The sequence below is a fragment of the Canis lupus genome, chromosome 28 (genome assembly GCF_048164855.1).
Source record: "Canis lupus baileyi chromosome 28, mCanLup2.hap1, whole genome shotgun sequence".
Lineage (NCBI taxonomy): Eukaryota > Metazoa > Chordata > Mammalia > Carnivora > Canidae > Canis > Canis lupus.
Genome location: NC_132865.1, coordinates 6472031 through 6490888, shown reverse-complemented (window position 1 = coordinate 6490888; position 18858 = coordinate 6472031). Strand labels below are relative to the sequence as shown.

The 18858-nt window shown below is 41.1% G+C and overlaps 1 long non-coding RNA gene across 1 annotated transcript; it reads left to right on the top strand.

Annotated features, from left to right (window-relative positions):
• Window positions 1-1358: 1358 nt before the first annotated feature.
• On the top strand, window positions 1359-17499 carry LOC140620147 (uncharacterized). Its single transcript, XR_012019884.1, has 3 exons — window positions 1359-1502; window positions 2144-2251; window positions 17202-17499. It is a non-coding gene; the product is annotated as an uncharacterized lncRNA (long non-coding RNA).
• The last annotated feature ends 1359 nt before the right edge of the window (window positions 17500-18858 follow it).

The following is an 18858-nucleotide window of genomic DNA, read 5'->3' as shown; positions in this document are numbered from 1 at the left end:
TTGGGGTGCTCAGGTAGGGGAATGGCAGGAGGGAGTTGTTTCTGTTCTGGTCGTGAGGTTAGCTGGCAATTTTCTGACATTTAATCACTAACCGAAAGCTTGAGAATAGTTGACAGGTCGCGTGAGTTGTTTTGGTCTAGAAAGTCAAAACTCACAACCAGTACCATGCTAGTGTCTTTGGACATTTTGAAACAAATGAAACAGGGGCCCCTGGGTGACTCAGTGGTTGAGTGTCTGCCTTCGGCCCAGGGTTTGACCCCGGGGTCCCGGGATCGAGTCCCCTCTGCATGGAGCCTGCTTCTCCCTCTGCCTGGGTCTCTGCCTCTCTCTCTCTCTCTCTCTCTCTCTCTCTCTCTCTCATGAATAAATAAGTAAAATACTTAACAAATAAATAACTAAAACAGCATGAACAGGCAGACAGTCTCTCCTGGGCTCCCTGGCAGTGTCTTCAGTAACCTTGCGTCTCCCTTGCTCTGCCTTTCACCACACCCCCCCACACCCCCCGCCCGCCCCGGGCCTCTGGTCTCCACCCGTGGGGTTGTCCCACATTCGCTGGCCTGGGGCTTTCCCCAGATTCTCCAGGGATTTCTTGGGACTTTCCATCAGTGGATTGACTGTGGTACTCCCTAGAAAATGATACCCTGTGGCCCAGGTTACTCCTTGGTGAGGATCTGAAGCCCCAGGGGGAACTAGCTGGACCACCCTTTCCTACAAGGGTGAGGGATTTCCCCTTTTGCCCTTCAGAGGGATCCCTCCCTCCTTCTCCTTTTTCTTCCCTGCCCTTCAGGGAACTCCTCAAACCACTGAGGTCTCTGGACAACTGCCCCGTGTGCTCTGCAGGGCTGAGGGCCAACAGGCTGGGGACCCCCTTTGCTCTCCTCCCCCATCCCGTCTACAGCGGGGCCAGGGCGCATCTGCACCCAGAGAGGCTCCCTTGAGGTCCCTTCCTGATGCTTTCAGAGCTCTCCCTCTCCTTCGTTTCTGAGGATCCAGGCACCACCTGGATCTGCAGGCAAAACACCCCCCTGTGTCTGCGTGGATCCAACAACTCCTAAAGGACCGATGATGGAACAAGGAGCCTGGTGGGACCATGGCCCGGTCCCCTCCCCCTAAGTCCCATGGGCCTCCAGGCACCAGGGAGTGTCACTCAAGTCGCCTACCAGCACCTCAATATAACACCATGCTCTGGGCCCACCGGGTAGCTCTGGTGGCTAAGCATCAGCCTTCCCGGGCCCTGGGTTCGAGCCCCCAGCAGGCTCCCTCTCAGCGGGGTCTGCTTCTCCCTCTCCCTCTCTCCCTCCTTCCTGCTCATGTTCTCTCTCTCTCTCTCTCTCTCTCGCAAATGAATAGATAAAAATCTTAAAAAAAAAAAAAAAGCCTTGCTCTGGTCTAAAACTGGACGGACCCCCAATGGACTGCCAAGTGCGGGGGGGACAGCAGGGCTGCGGCTGCCCTCCACCCCCCCTTCCCCGGCCTCTTCCAGCACCAGGCGGCTACCGGAGGTGAGACCTCTGCCCAGAGCCCAAGAGTCATGCCCAATCTGCCAGGTCGGAGTAGGGGATGCAGAGGCCACTTTTAGGCCACAGGCTTGAGCCGCGGAAACCCCAGAAGGGAAGAGGGCCCGGGGTGACCGCCGGGCTGGACGCCTGCAGCTTCGCAGGTGCTGCACCTAAGCCCACCCTTGGGCTCCAGCTGCGGGTCCCCAACACGGACATTCCAGGTGCCCAGGCCTCTTTCCCTCCTTCCTCACCTACAGCCCCCGCCGCTGCCTCTTGACACACAGACACCCTCTCCTTTGCTGTCCTGCCCACTGCTCCCGTGCAGGGTACTCGGTAGACTCGTATCTCCTTTAACAGAAGAACGAGGGGGGGTCCCTGGGGGGCTCAGCAGCTTAGCACCTGCCTCTGGCCCAGGGCGTGACCCTGGGGTCCCGGGATCGAGTCCCGCATGGGGCTCCCTGCATAGGGCCTGCTTCTCCCTCTGCCTGTGTCTCTGCCTCTGTGTGTGTGTGTGTGTGTCTCCATGAATTTAAAAAAAAAAAAAAAAAAGAAGGAGGAGGAAGAGGAGGAGGCGGCATGAACATAGCCCTAATGGCTCATCCATAAGACTTGCTTACGTGATCTCTGTTTTATTTTTCCTGTAGTGTTAACAGTTATTCCTCCCATATCCGTGGAGCAACCCTCATCTGACTCTCAGCAGGCAAACCCAGAAGGCCCCTGTCCAACAAATGGGGAAGCTGTTGGACCTCCAGGTGAGCGTATTAGAATAGAGCTGGTGTGTGTGTGTGTGTGTGTGTGTGTGTGTACGTGTGTGTTGCAGGGAGAAGGGGCATCTTATACAAACAGAGCTGGAATCGTCTTTTATTTTTTCACTATGCTATAATCACAGGATACATGTTCACCTGTTATAATGTCCATGTTTAGTGACCTTTTCAAATTGTAATTTCACTGTTTCTTAACGAAATTTCTGACTGGAGAAAGGCCTGTTGTAGCAAATTAGATGGAATGCAAAGTAACCAAAAAAAAAAAAAAAAAAGGAATGCAAAGTAACCGGATTAAAAATAATTGAATCAAACTGGGAAATATGTTCAATATCGAAGTTCTTAAATGCATGTCTCTTGTGTCACTAGAGGGAGCTCAGCACTTAATTTGTATTCTAGAAGAGTCCAGGGCGCTGGCAAAAACATCACAAGGGCAGTTTGCATCCTGTTGGGCTGTGTGTGAAGGGGCCTCTAAACAAACCAATGCCATTATTTTTCTTGGAAAATGAAAGTCACTGAAAGCCTTAGCTCTCATGCTTTTCATGGTATTTGGGGCGAATAGAAATGCCTGTGTCTCTGCGGCGCCACTGTCAAAATAACACATGCGCTTCTTTGAATGCACCCCCCCCCCCCCCCCCCCCCGAGCTGGCTCATGCTCTTTGCAATGGTCCAGAATGCAGTGGATGAGTAAAGATTGGAACACGATGCGCGAAATGTGCTTCGGGCCCCTGTCCCAGGAGGAAGGTCCACGCAGGGCACTCGGCACAGTACCCACACGAACAACAGCTGGGCCTCAGAGGATGCTCCACCTCTAAATCTGCAGGATTATTATAATGTGTGAGCTGCTCATAAATACACCTCTTCTAGAAATAAAAAATAAAATAAAAAATAAAAAATTAAATTAAAATACAAAAAATACACCTCTTGTGATAGATGCATTTTTAAAAATTTTTTTTTATTGGAGCTCAATTTGCCAACATATAGCTTAACACCCAGTGCTCGTCCCGCCAAGTGCCCCCTCATTGCCCATCACCCAGTCACCCCGTCCCCCCACCCACCTCCCCTTCCACTACCCCTTGTTCATTTCCCAGAGTTAGGTGTCTCTCATGGTTTGTCACCCTCACTGCTATTTTCACTCATTTTCTCTCCTTTCCCTTTATTCCCTTTCACTAATTTTTATATTCCCCAAATGAATGAGACCATATAATGTTTATCCTTTTCTGATTTAATGTTTGTCCTTTTCCGATTGATAGATGCATTTTTTTTTTTTTTTAAATGAAGGAGGCTCCAATTTGGTCACCGCTACCTACGGCCAAAAGCCACTGAACTTTGTACTCAAGCTATTTAAACAAACAAAGAGTAGATGAGACTTTTAGAAGGCAGTAACATTCTCCAGCTCCTGCAGCTGAAGGATTCTGAGCAAAACTAAAAGTCCTGGGCCTCATCAAATACTCGCATGAGCCATGTAAAATAAGAATAAAAAGGGCATTAGCATCACATGGACATTTTCAAAGGCTAGATTTGCAGTGAAGAAATAAAACATAATGGGAATAAGAGTGCTGGGCATTCCCTTTCTACTTTCCTGGCTCCTGCCAGGAAAAGATTTATTTTACTGTTTTGTCACGTATGCAAATTTTGAAAACCACTAACTTTCTCAAACTTAATGTCTGACAGCCTCTTAAAATCAACCTAAATATTTACCTTATTAAAGCTATTTGTGGAACTTTAGGGGCTTACAGTGCCAAGGGTATGCATTATTGTGAAACTAAAGCGTCATTAAGCTAAATAAATTTTCTTCCATACCTTGAATGATATCTAGAATATGCTTTAAAGAAGTCATCCCTAAAAAGTAAATAAGTAAATAAAAAATAAAGAAGTCATCCCTAATAGTAAGGGTAGCTTGTGGGCATTAGAGTCAAATTGTTAGTGAATATTACTCAGTTGCCTGTGGATTAAACTTTACTTTTTTTGTTAAAAAAAAAAAAAAGGAGCCTCAAGTCCTACACACAACGTGGTTATTTGCACGTCCTGGGGGAAAGGCTAAAGTCCATAAAATCGCAGACCCTTGAATCCGGAAGGGACTCAGGAGCCATTGTCCACCCCTCACCCTCACCCTCGCCCTCCCAGAAGTCCTCTTGCGGCCTAGGATGCTCGGGTACATGGAGGAGATCCCACCCCACCCCCCCAAGGCAGACACACCTCTTGCTGGATGGCTCTAATCCTGCAAAAGAAACTCTTCTGTCTTCAGAACTTCATTTTTCTGCTGTATAACATTGCACTTTTATTCTGCTCCTGCCCTTTGGCTGAAGGGAAAAAGTCTTTTCTTCTCGTTCTCAGGAAAGGTGTTGAACCTGAACGTGGACATTAAGTCCTTTCTTCTCTCCCAGCCCCACACTCTCTCCCACCACAACTCCTTACATCCAGTCAAGATAGTACAAGCTTGTTTGCAACATTTGTTATTAAAGATACATTTTTCTCATTCTTCCCTGGGGATGAAGCTTTGTAGAAAAATTAGAAAATGCAGACATGCCAAACCAGCCTTCCTGCTCAGAATCGATTTTTCTAACATCAATATGTGCCTCTTTATTAAATATGTTCACAAAGACAGACTATCATCCATTTTGTTCAAAACCCTATTTTCTCATGTAACCAACCAATAAATCATCTATAACAACATCCTTAAGGTGGAATTGTACTCCACTGCGTGCTTGCAGCATCTTAAATAACTCACCACTGTTGGGTATTTAGTAATCTTGCACTGAGGCCATTAGAAAAATCACTAAAAAAAATTCTCAGAGACTTTTTTTTTTTTTTTGCAAGACGCTTGTGTTATTTTCTCACGTTTTAGTTCCTTATTTTTTAGAAATTAAGATCTTTTCATCTCTTCGAAAACGATGGTTTCCAAAGTAAAATATGTTTACTTCCTCAATCACAAAACATTATTCAAATCTATCATCATCTTCGCCGATCTCAAAATTGAGAAATTTATTTCTCCCCCAACACTTTTGCTGAACACCCCCAAAGCCAATCTCAGGTTTGACCTCAGGCCTCAGGTTGGCCAATCTCAGGTTTCCGAATCCTTGGTCTAGGTTAGTTCTCTGTCATACTGTCTCATGATACTTTTCACTTGTCCTTCGTGGTATTTGTCATGATTGTCATTACATGGTTCGCTGCATGATGATTTGTTTGACTCCGTTGGCCTGTTAAAATCACAAGCACTGAAATCGTGTCTGCTAATTCAGCACAGTGTCTACAGCGACTAACACAGCACCGGGTAAAAAACATGTTACCCCAAACACTTCTTGCACAAATGGACAGATTTGTAGATTTTAAGTGACTGTGGGCCAACAGAGGTCTCTCAGGTAGATAAGGGATGAGTGAAGGTTCTATACTCTGAGGCCTTATTCTACAGGGTGCAGAAAGGGGCACCTGAGCATATTGAGGGCTTTCCACGTCTTGCCTCCCCACTGCCTACCGAGCCATAGTTACTGGATCCCACACTGGCAAAGACAGTGAGAGAGGAGCTGGTCGTCAGTCCGCAGCCCACTTTCTGCGTGGCCTCGTTATGTCTGAGGCTCTTTCCAGCCTCTGGGACGTGCCTGGGACATGTGAACCTTCTCATAAGGCTGCCTGCACAACAGTCTCGATCCGCAAATCAATGTCTCAAGCTCCATGTGCCAAAGAATCCCTTGAGGGCCATTATTAAAATGCAGCTCCCTGGGCTGCACTCTCAGATACTCTAATAGACCAGATATGGGGTACGGGGCAGGGATCTGTCCTTGCGCAAGCACCCCGATTAAGGTGATCATACAATAGGTAGATCACAAGCTGAGAAACATTAATAAACATAAATAAATATTTTTTTTCTAATACTTGCAGATGTAACACTTCATCCTCTCGGTTATAGTTTAAAGTTAGGAAGACCAGTATTGCCTTCATTTTATAGACAAAGAAGCTGAGTCTTCAAAGGATGCAGGGGCAGCCCAGGTCTCTCCTACAGGATGGCCCTGTGACGATCAGAGAGACCGAGTTTATCTTAGACATAAGATACGTATGCATTTATTCACCAAACTGCGTATTCCTTGAGGACGGCAAGTCTTATCCATTTTCCTGTTTCCGCTACGTAGCAAAGCACAATTAATACTTAACGAAAGAACTAATTTCTGAAGATCTAAGCATTCAGACAGAGCATCCTTCGAAACATTTTTCGTTTTTCTCCATCAACGAGGGATCCGTCAAACAAAAATCAAAATCCCTCAAGCTACAGTTTTCACGAAATGGAAACCTTTCCTTGTTTCTTAACAACTGAGCTAAAAGTGACTTTCTCACAGTCGGGGAAGGATCATGAGGTCACCCAATTCCACCCTGGAATGGAATGCCCCACTTGTTGCTTGTTCACTGAACTGATGATGCCAACAATCCTTTGTCTTTGGTATAATCAGACTCCGAAGCTCATGCAGGCCTCTAGGTCCAGGCTGCCAATGCTGGCGGCCTCTTCCAGATAACCGACCTCAGTTCTGCTGACTCAGAAAGTCAACTCCCCAGTCACACAGGGCCCCTATTCACAGGGAACCGGTTTCTTAACCTTTTCATTTTGCGGGGGAGGAGGGGATGTGAAACCCTCTGAAATAAAAGGGGATTCATTCATACGACTCCTGCAGCTAATGTCAATGGACACCCAATGGACACAAATATTTTCTGCTGGAAATAACTTGTCCTGGGTAAGGGTATAGCTTTAAGTGGCTTATCTAATCAACTGAGAGACAGCAGAGTGATTGTTGACGTTCTGACCCCAGACGTAGTGTATTCAGCAGCAGCTTGTTCAAGGCTATTCTTTTCATTCTACTGTTGGCAGCAAAACCTTTGAGGGAAGCCTGTGTTCCGTTCAAAGCTAAACATAGCTTAAAATGGAAGGAAGCTTGATCTGGAAGGTGGCATAATGACAGTACTTATTGCAAAGAAAAGTGCTCAATGTCATATTTTCACTGATGGAGCTTGGCCATGTTTCACAACGTGACGTTTGCTGTGTAAAAATGTTCATTATCAAGGGGCAATAAGCTCTTCTCACACATTTAAAAGGCAACAATACATGTTGAAGTATGGAATCAGAGCCTCTCCCCACCTCTCCCACAGTCAAGACCATGTCCTGACCAGTGTGTGCGACTTTACAGTATCTGCAACTACAGATAGCACAGAGCGTCCTTTGAGCACTTTCTTGGCAAAACCAGTTTGGAAACTTTTATCCTACTGGTAAGGCATGTTGCTCTTTTGTAACTTGGCACCCTGCGATGATTCACAAAAGCCAGGAAGAATTGTACCTTATATGGAATTTCTAGGTCAGAGGTGGAGTAAAGAGGATTATCAACTGATAAGACTATAGAGAGGTCTTATCAAAACGGTTATTGAGTCAAATTGTAGTGATCCAACTAAAAGCCTGCTGTTTCCTCTGACAAATATTATCATTTTATCTAGTTTACACTCAGAGAAACCAAGATTTGGAGAATTTATTTTTTAAGATTTTATTTATTGATTCATGAGACACAGAGAGAGAGAGAGAGAGAGGCAGAAGGAGAAGCAGGCTCCCCATGGGGAAACTGATGTGGGACTCGATCCCAGGACCCCGGGACCACGACCTGAGCCGAAGGCAGACGCTCAACCACTGAGCCATCCAGGCGTTCCCCCAAGCTTTGGAGAACTTAAATAACCTCCCCAAAATCACCTAACCAGTGGTGAGAAAACAAACTCGGCCATGTGACCCTATATCCTAACACCACACTAACTCCAACAACGCTTCCTTTAACTGAATATAGGTGAAAAATAATATCGTTTAGCTAATTCAGATATTTACACAAGCAGCCTAAGTGTAAATAATATAGAGGCTAAAAGACAAATTTTCTTAAACTTTGAAATCAGTTTCTGTACCTATATTTGGAGGTGGCTGTCGCTAATATTCTGAAAATTGATAACACTGTCTTATTCCCCAAATAAGGCAGGATAGGTACTTTGCTCTCTTGATTTGGAAGCAAACCTCATACCTCCTTCCCTTTCAATAACTTTGGATTGGAATTGCACGAGACGAGATGCATGTAGTTATGGGGATAAAAGAACAGACCCGAAATCAGGATTCCCTGTTGGCTTTTTTTGGTGACATAACATAGGGGTATAAACAGGAAAGGCGATCATGTTAATTGGGGGACTGTTAAAACTGAGCAGATGAAAATGTTATAGGAGAGTTAAAGGCAAGATTTCTTCGGTGTAAGTCTGCCTTGTTCCTGAGCTCACAGGACCAGGCAGGTGATACTTTAGCAACAACATGCCTTGCTATTTCGAGATCACCGAGGAGACAGAAAAATGCTTGGAACTAAAAAGGCAGCTGAACGAATAAATTTGCAGTGGTGCTTTCAGACTGAAAAGTTATATTCTAAGTTTCTGAAAGAATTGCACTTTGTGGTCAGCTGAAGATTTTGGAAGGGAATAGACATATTTAAACATTCTGACAAATACTTTCTTATTTACAGGGTTTTTTAAATCACGAAACTGCCTGCAGCGTGTGATAGCAAGGAAAATCTAAACAGTGAAAATTGTTTTATACAATATGGGGCTGCGATTTTCATTAAATAATGGTAAAACATTAAACAATATTAAATCAACAATAGGGCAGCCCGAGTGGCTCAGTAGTTTAGCGCCACCTTCGGCTCAGGGTGTGATCCTGGAGACCCGGGATCCAGTCCCACGTCGGGCTCCCGGTACATGGAGCCTGCTTCTCCTTCTGCCTGTGTCTCTGCCTCTCTGTCTCTGTCTGTGTCTCTCATGAATGAATAAATAAAATTAAAAATAAATAAATAAATAGATCAACAATAAAAGTTGTATATGCTTTTAGAAAATTTAAAAAGAAATATCAAAAAAAAATTTAAAAATTCAGTACACTGAAAAGTAAACAGCAAAGACAAATCCCAAGCTACGTAAAAATAGAAATAATGACATTTGTAAAAATGTTTATTTGAGGGGCACCTAAGTGGTTCAGTCGGTTAAGCACCTGACTCTTGACTTCGGCTCAGGTCATGATCTCGGGGTCCTCAGGTCCAGCCCTGGGTCAGGTTCAGCACCGAGTGGGCTTGAGATTCTCTCTCTCCCTGTCCATCTTCCCCTCCCCCTGCAAGAGTGAATGCTCTCTCTCTCTCTCTCTCTCTAAAATAAACAAAATCTTTAAAAATTTTGGTATTTGATTAATAGTATTTTGATATATTTTCATCCTATTTTTCTCCTAACCATAAATGTTGAGCATTTTAAAAATATACATAAATGAAATCCTACTGCACACCTGTTTTGTACTCTGCATGAATTTATCATACCTTATTTAGCTATTTCTTTGTAGTCAGAAAGAGACTATTTTAATTTTTATAAATATAAGTAACATGGTTGCAAACATCTTTGTATGCAGACTTTTCTGCATTTATTATTATTATGCAAGATAGCTTCTTAGCAACAGATTCATTGCTAGCAAGAGGACCAAAATATATAATCAGTTAATTTCATATACTATATAATCATATATAATTTTGCTACCATTGCAAATAATATTTGATGGGTTCTATGGTCCTTTTTTTTTTTTTTCACATTTTAATATCTCTGAAATCAGAAGGCAACATTCAATCCATGGTGTCTGCCAAGCATCAGTCATTGACTTGGCTGTCATGTTCTGTGCATCCATGTGTGTGAATGTGGTGAATTACACCTGGTGGCAACAGCTGGAGTGCTGTGATCTTCCCAATTCAGTCAACAAACCTAGTGGAGACCATAGGAAGAAGAAATGAACCCTGGTTATTCTCCAAACCCTTTCCATTGGTACTAGCTAGGACGAAGAAAGCACGTGTCTCAAAATTCATAAAATGTATCCCCTTAGAGCTCACTTTGAAGAAGGACATACCGTCGTACTTTATTTGTAAAATAAATAAATAAATAAATAAATAAATAAATAAATAAATAAATAAATAAATAAATTTGTATAAGACAGATTAATGGAGAAAAGGATACAGGTTTATATACTTTTTTACATGTACATGGGAGCCTTCACAAGAGAATGAAGATGCAGAGAAATGACCAGAGCAGGGAGCTTTTTATACCCTTTAGACAAAGAAACAACACTTTTGTGACGAATTGACAAGACAAAGCAAAGTGGGATAGGAATAATAAATGGTGAAGAAGTAAGTAAGAAGATAAGGGTGAGTTTAACAAGGTTGTTTGTACAGATCATTGTCCCCAAACTCCCCATCACTGACAATAAGGATGTCTTCCTACCTTCTGGTATAGGGAAGGTATTTATCACGTGGGAATTTTATCTTCTGCTTTCAGGGGGAAAAAAGGAGGGTTGGAATCTTCTCCTTGCACCTGCTGTTTCTTAAGTGTCTCTTTAACTTAAGATATCCAATATGCCAAAGTGGCATATTCTGGGATGAGAGATCCTGGTTTCCTTTACCAGGAAAGTCTAGGAACATAAATACAAACGGCCAGTGAACATAGTTTAAAATACTTAACCTTACTAATGAATGGGGACATGAAAATCCAAGTAAGATCCTACCTTTATTTTTCAGATTGGCAAAAACCCCAAACATCACAGTGGAGATAAGGATACTCCTATACACTATTATTAGAAGTGTAAAATAGTACCTATCAAAAAAAAAAAAGTAAAAATACACATATCATTGCCTCGGCAAATCCATTTCTTAGTATTTCTGGAGCAGAAATATTTATATAAAGTGGGCAAGGATACTTGTTCAAGACTATTCTTAGTAGCATTTTTGAAATTGTTAAGAATTAGAACAAATTTAAAGTAAATCAGTGAAGGGCTGGTTTAAAAAGTTGTGGCACATTCTTTCAGTAGAATAGAATTCCGACTTAAAATAATGAGGTAGATGTATAAGCAGTAGAAAGATACACGTGATATGTCACTAAATAAAAAGGCAAGTTTCAGAATAATATGTTAGTCATGATACAATCTGGTTTAAAAAAAGATATGTATATCTGAATTTGCATAAAGGAAGGTGTAATAGGATAAAAACTGAAATTGTTAAAAATGGATGGTTACATCTAAGGAGAGAAGCTTGTAGGGAAAAGTAGATACGGAAGAAACATTACATTTTGTAAGATTTGATCATTTGTAATCATTCCCAACTTTTTAAATGAAAACATGCTGTAAGTCAGAAGAGATACGCATTTTAAGAAGTGAGAGCCACGCATGCCTCAAGAAGCGTTGCATGGATAGAAACCGATGAGAAAATATCGAAGGGAAGGTCAGACTCCAGCAGAGTTGAAAACCACTCAGTCGTTGTTTCCCAGTTGAAAATTCTTCCTCCCACCCTAAAAGTTGGAAGGTGCAACATTTTGTTTGCTTGATTTTTTTTTTCATTTGAATTATTAAGGTGCAATTTACATACAACAGAATTGAGCCAGTTTTAAGAAAGCAATAAATTCTGGCCAGTGGGGGGAGTGTTTTAAGGCTCCTAATTTCACTCTGGCTAAGGACCAGGTCAGTCATCCTTTGTGGCCACGATTACACTTTAGCAGAAAGTTATTCAAGATGTTTAACCCAAGGATGTAAAATTCGTGATTTAAATCAGGACTAATGACCCCTGGCTGTGCCCCGGGCCATTCTCGAAAGCAAGATGCCAATAAACATTCATGAGGTCTCTGGAGTTTAGACAGGTGCTCAGATTCTAGAAGATAAATCACTCCCTGGAATTCTGATCCATATCCCTATGTATTTCCAAATCTGCTGTGCCTGCTTCTTTTCTAGGCCCAGATTGTTGATTCAGTAGCCTAGTTGGAGAACCCCCTTTTGGCTCTTTGATTTGGGTTAACCCCTAACTCTTCACCTGTTTGTGGTCTTTCTCTTGGCACACACCTACGGTATTTAGCTTCCCTCCATTCATGAGCATTTGCATCCTCTACACCCACCTAGCCTTTTGGAATTAACTGTCTCACTCTCCACCGTGGAAACTTGGAAGTTAGTAGAAATTTTTAAAGAAGGAAAAATATTTACTGTGAAGAACTCTTTGCTCTTTTATCCATGGTTAACTCTGGTCCTCTGTTCGTCCGCTCATCTCAGATTTCATACTGGGTTTGCCTCTTTATTTTGAGTTAGGCCTGGTTTCTTTCTTTTTTTTTTTTTTTTTCCTTTTTCTGGTTTCTAATCAAGCATTTAAACTTGATCTCACATCTGGGGGTGAGGAAATAACATTAGAAACGTCTATTTCATTTGACCATTTTTTTCCGCAACCAACCTGGCCATACAATTGGCTGGTTACTGTTGGTAACTTCTTAATTTTAAAAGTAATTTTAAGTCAAAAACAGTGAGATAAGAAGATGTGGCTATTTTAAGGGAATTATTTGCCAGATCTTTATCTTCCCTCTTTCCCAAGAGATCTTGATAATTAATGGCTTATCTCCTTTTTTTACAAAAGACTATCTTGCTTCAGATAGGAACACATCTAAGGGGGCAAGGCAAAGGGAAAATTGAAAGTATGGAAGTCAGTGCTGAGAAAGTGAATTATTCTAATGACTGGGTAATGATCATTTTTGAGGGATTTTCTAATTCTTTGCTTTCATCAGAAGTGAAGGGAAGCCTAATCTAACTTGTCAGCTGATAGATCTTAAAATAACTTTTGATAATAGGTCTATTTTAAATATAGATCATTATGGGGGTTTTGTGTGTATATGACTTGGAAAGACTTCAAAATGACATTGTTACTACAGACTTTTCACATTTGTATCTAGTTACTGATGTAAACAATTTCCCAGCACTAAATACATATAAGTATTAAAAAACAGGAATAGTTCAAAATATTCAATATTCCTAAATATGGGAATAGAACTGATGAGACTAGAGCCTTGTCTCCTTCTAGTAATTAATAATATTCATCTCATAAAGATAGTCTAAAAAAAAAATTAAAGCACAGACCCATCCATCTCTGGAAAAGGTGTAAGTCCAATAAAATTTTAGCTTTTATTTATCAAAACTGCATACGTTTTATGTAATATATTTATCTTATATCCAAATCATGGTTGTATTAAAAATTCAATTGAGGAAACATTTGTGCTCAGAGTTTTAGGATCATAGGAAATAACTTTTCAAAATTCATTTTACCTATTTTGTTACAGAGAAGTATGATAAGGTGATCAAGATCTTTAAGCTTAAAAATTACATTAAGATAAAAGTATGTAGGGACTGTGGAATGGCAATGCAAATTCAAAGAGAAAAGGGAATTACACAATAGTTAAGAGAGCTAAAGGAGAGTTTGTTCATCTGTACTAAATAAAATAACAACAACAAAATTTTTCATTATGGAAATTTTCAAACAAAACTCCAAATAGATATTGTGAACCTTCATTATCCAGCTTCAACAATTACTAATATTTTGCCAATCTTATTTCATTTATACCCCCCACTTCCATTTTTTTCTTGCTAGCATTTTCATGTCAAATCTCAGACATCATATTATTTCATAATAAGTCATATATTTGTGAAGTGAGTAATGGTAGGTATCAGTCTAATATTTTATTTTGAGTTCATCAGAGACATTGTTAAAAAAGATGACAGCTCTAATCTCAAATGTCAGTATTTGTAAAATACTAGATATCCTTGTGGGTTTTTTGGCAATCTAAGATATTTCAACATACCTGAAATTGGATGAAAAAATAAGTTTGACATCTATTTCTCCTATTTTAATGAATTTGCCCTAAAAAACAAACAAACAACAACAACAAAAAACTGGTAGCTTTTAAATATGTAGTTTATTTTGGGCATAGTATAGATTAGAACAAGAGAAAAATAAAGTAATTTGCCTTGCAGCATCATTATAGGTCTGTTGTCCCTTCGATTCCAAAACAAAAATTCGGAAGACTAAATGCTTTTTTATAATTTTGGTGTAAACTCGTCGCCTGAAAAGATGTGAGGTTATTTATAGTCTACTTGTTTCACATAGTGTGAATATTTCCGTATTTTGTTGTAAACATATTAATGGGTTTGATTACAGGGTGCTTCCTCGGGCCCTGATAAGGTTCTTACGTGCATAAGAAAAGGCATATGTTTAAAAAAGAGTTTGAAATACAGATGAACCCAAAAGTTTCATATAAGGGGTGGTGGACCTGTTTTAATATACTTTATTTGATTTAGCTGCAGACACATTCCCTTCTGTTTTTTAAATACAATTATTACACACTGACTTTACATCTGGTGGTCTTCTCTCTGTACAACATATTCATATGGCTGAGGACCATAGAAGCAGAGAGAACTATGTTTATAATTAAAAATACCAGGACCTTTAAATAAAACTCAGCTAACACATGACAAATTTTTTCCTTTAGAATTAAACTTGTTTTTTTCCAAAATAGAATCAAATGCTAAAAGCTCGCATATGTTATTAGAGCCATTTATGTTACTTCCCAAACTCCCTGATTTCACATCCCTCACACTCCCCAAGGTCCACGGTCCCTGCCCCAAATAGTATAAATGGGACATTTATAGATAACTAAACAATGAAGTATATTTTGTCTTGGGGGCGGGGGGGAGGACCAGTTCTACAGGAATTCTCCAAAACAGAAACAGTATGTTTTCTTCACATTTGACTATGGCAAATGTTATATTTTTACAGTCTGAAAAATGCCTCAATTGTCCAATATAATCTCAGTCCACAGGAACCAAAACTCTAATGAACGTCAAAAATAATCACAGCAGGAAGCACATGAGTCATAGAAGAATCATTTAAAGTTTGTTGAGCAATTAGTGTAACATTAAAAATAACAAAAATTAAGCAATAATTGTTTATGCCAGAATATTGGATTTATGCTTTTTTTTTGATGTTCAAAAATCAACTCTAGGCCTTAGTAAGAATCATATACATTAGAGTTTTATTTATCAAACTACCTAAAAATAGATAATCTCATCACCAGAATGGTGATCAAAAGTTTTAAATTCTAAGAACAATGAAAACCATCAATCTGTAGGGTTTTATCTTTTCCTCTGACTGGCAGGAGGTCTGGTTGTTATTTTATAACAATTCATTTCCTCTCTCAGAACTGTGACAATAACTGAAAAGGCCTACAACCAAGAAGAATGTAGGATCATCTTCCCCTCTCTTTTGTCTAGACCCATATATCGGTTTAAACGGGTATTCTTTAATTTTTGTGTCTTGTTAGGGTCATACCAATTGTGAAACAGTTTTTAAGTGACTTTTCTGTGATTCACACGCTTACTGCTGTGATTTTCCTTTTGACTGGGTGAGTTAACCACAGTCAAGAGGAGAAGTTATATCGATGCTGCTTCTAGGTTATTCCTTCCCAGTGTACTTCGCCCCCACCTGCCATCCTGACAACTAAACCATCTTTCCTCATCCTTGGGCCCTAACCTGTGGCACAGCACAGCAGGGTGCAGGGTCCACAGCATTCAGAGGTGCCACCTGGCACCTGGCAGGACAGATGCAGCAGCAGTCACCTAATATTTAAAAAGAACCAAAACATATCTCGGTGCCTGGGTGGCACAATCAGTTAGTTGAGCCTCCAACTCTTGGCTCAGGTCATGACCTCAGGGTAACGAGATTGAGCCCCACCTAGGGCTTCTGCTAAGTGTGGAGTCCACTTGAGGTTCTCTTTCCCTTGCCTTCCGCCCCCACCCCTGCTTGTGCATTCTCCATCTCTCTCTCTCTCCTTCCTCCTCCCTCTAAAATAAATAAATTAGTTAGTTCCTCAGTTAAATAAAATTGTTTTAAAAATAAATAAAAAGAACCAGGAGATGAAGAGTACAGCATAGTAACATTGCACGGTGACAGATGGTGGGTACACGCGAGGTGGTGAGCATTTTGTAATGTATACACTTGTCAAATCTTGCTGCACACCTGCAACTAATATTGGATGTCAACTACACTTCAGTTAAAAAGAAAAATTCAAACTTAATTGAAATAAAATAAAAAGAACCAGGAGAAGAGTGTAGACGGTCCCAAGCCGACCAGCAAAGACATAGCCAAGCTCCACCTGACGGCTGTGGCCTGGGGCTCACCCCACCTAGAGTCCCACCTCCAGCAGACAGAAGCATGGGGGGGATCCAGCCCAGGGCTCCCCTCCCCGTGTCAGGTGTCATCCTGCAGAGTCAGCACCAGCTGAAGGGAAGGAGGAAGGGAAGAGCCCATCAAATGTTGTCTTTCAAGGGCGAGATCTCCCTACTGGGGCGCTTTGTGCTGAAAGCAACGAAAATCAACAGCTCCTGGTGTGAGTTACACAGTCACGTATGTCGCGTCACTTTTCACTCTCAAACCACTCACTAAGGTGAGTCAGGCTCCATCAGTGTTTGCTTTTATCCACTTCCCATGTAGCAGCATTTCCTAATCTCGATTTGTTTTTAAGTTAGAAGTCAACATTTTTGCTTTGAATTGATAGTGCTTATCTAAACCCTCAGCCAGCAGCCAGGGACATTCTAAAGGAAAGGAATAACCCGGGAGAAGCAGCTGTCCAGGAAAGGCACTAAATGTAGGGGAGTCAAAAAGTAATCAGCTGCCAGTAATAACCTGCCACAAGCCAAAACCCACCCACTCCCAGAATGTGAACGAGCAGCCTGGTAAGTTGGAGCTCTTCAGGCCTCCCTTGCCCTCTAGGCAGTTATCTATGTGCCCTTCTTAAACTACTTTTGACACTCTTCCCTATTCAGGATGCAACTGGAGGCAGCTCAAGAATCAGGTCTCCCTCTGCGTCACTTAGGTCTATTGGCTGACATGCAAAAATTACGTACTGTCATGTGATCAGAAATAAGCTATATTTTATAATGGAAAAAATCTCCTTGGTATTGCTCAGTGGTTTAAATGGATTACTATGTGCAATGCTCTTAGAAGTGCCTGACAAGTATTATGTGCTAATTATTTTGTGCCCCCCTTATTCTCACCCATTGACCCCTTAGAATCACGCCAGTCACACGTTCTGCATCCTTGCTTATAACTGCTTTCACCCCATGAACACTATCTAAGGGGCAGCGCCGGATGTCCATCAGCAGATGAATGGATAAAGAAGAGGTGGTATGTGTACATAATGGAATATTACTCAGCAAGAGTGAGCTCTTGCCATTTGCAATGACGTGCTTGGAGCTAGAAGGTATTGTGCTAAGTGAAATAAGTCAGTCGGAGAAAGACAATTATCATATGATTCCACTCATATGTGGAATTTAAGAAACAAAACAGACGACCATAATGGAAAGGAAGGAAAACTAAAATAAGCTAAAAACAGAGAGGGAGGCAAACCATAAGAGACTCTTATCTATAGGAAATAAACTGAGGGTTGCTGGAGAGGAGGTGGGTGGGGATGGTGGGTGGAGAGGATCTGGGTGATGGGCATGAAGGAGGCCACTCGATGGAATGAGCACTGGGTGTTATGTGCAGCTGATGCACTGAACTCTACCCCTGAAACTAATGATACACTATATGTTAACTAACGTGAATTTAAATAAAATAAAATACAAATTAAAAGAAATATATATATATATCTAAGGGGCAACAGCATCTTAAGATGTAGCCCACTTCCCACTTTAAAGATTCATCTGAGGAAAAAGTCTTGCAGAGAGTCTTGGCTTGGCCCTCTCTGGGCCTGGACGTGGGACATTTGAGTTGTGCAAGTGGCTATAGGCTTGTGGTGTGAACCCAGTCTTTGTCCTAAATGGTAGAGGCCTCATCCAATTTCTATGAGGAATGAAGAAGACTGCTGTTGGCTGTGGGGAAGAGGACTTGTGAGCCTCCCCCTCCGTCAGGGTTCTCAGCCCACCCAGCGCTCCGTGTTCTGATTTCCAACTGCATTTTTAACTTTTCATTAGGATTGTAAAGCTGCTGACCCCGCTTACCTAGCTGGCCATTAAACTCTGTCTTAGGTACACTCTATGAGGTTGATTTTTCCTAAAATGTAAGGGACATCTGATTTTTAAGTTTTTCCTTTGCAATTTTATCCTGCTGGTGTTTCTGAGGCTACATTTTCGGATCAAATTTCAGTTTTCCTTAAAATATCCACTGAAGAAAGTACAACACTGCATCCTCAACTTCTTTCATTCATTGCAAGACTGTGTGATTCCAGATAAAGACCTCTGGTAAAGGGGGACTTAACTGAAAAGAACCTCCCTCTTAAAGCAGGGACCACCCTGATACCCTCTTCTTAACTTTATATGATGACCAGGTATTACTTCTAAAGTAGAAATTCAGATATATATTTTTAAAGGAAGAAGTTTATTAGCTTAAATGTACTTGAAAATTATTTAAATATAAATGCTTTTAAAACGTGCCAGATACTTGATCGGCTCCAAAATGTCTATTCCTAACAATGTTAATTTTTAAAAATTACTGAACTTCCTGCATCTGAAATATCCTATCCCCCTTAATATTTGTCCCTGTCTTTGGGTATAGTAAAAATGTATACTCTCACATATTTATTCATTGTATAAATTCGATCATTCACTTAGCTTATGCATTTATTTGCTGCGTGATGACTGATTTACTCAGATATAGCTGTGTATCGGCCTAAGAACTTAATGAAAAATATCAGTGACCCTGGAAATCTTTGCTCCCAGGAATTCCAAA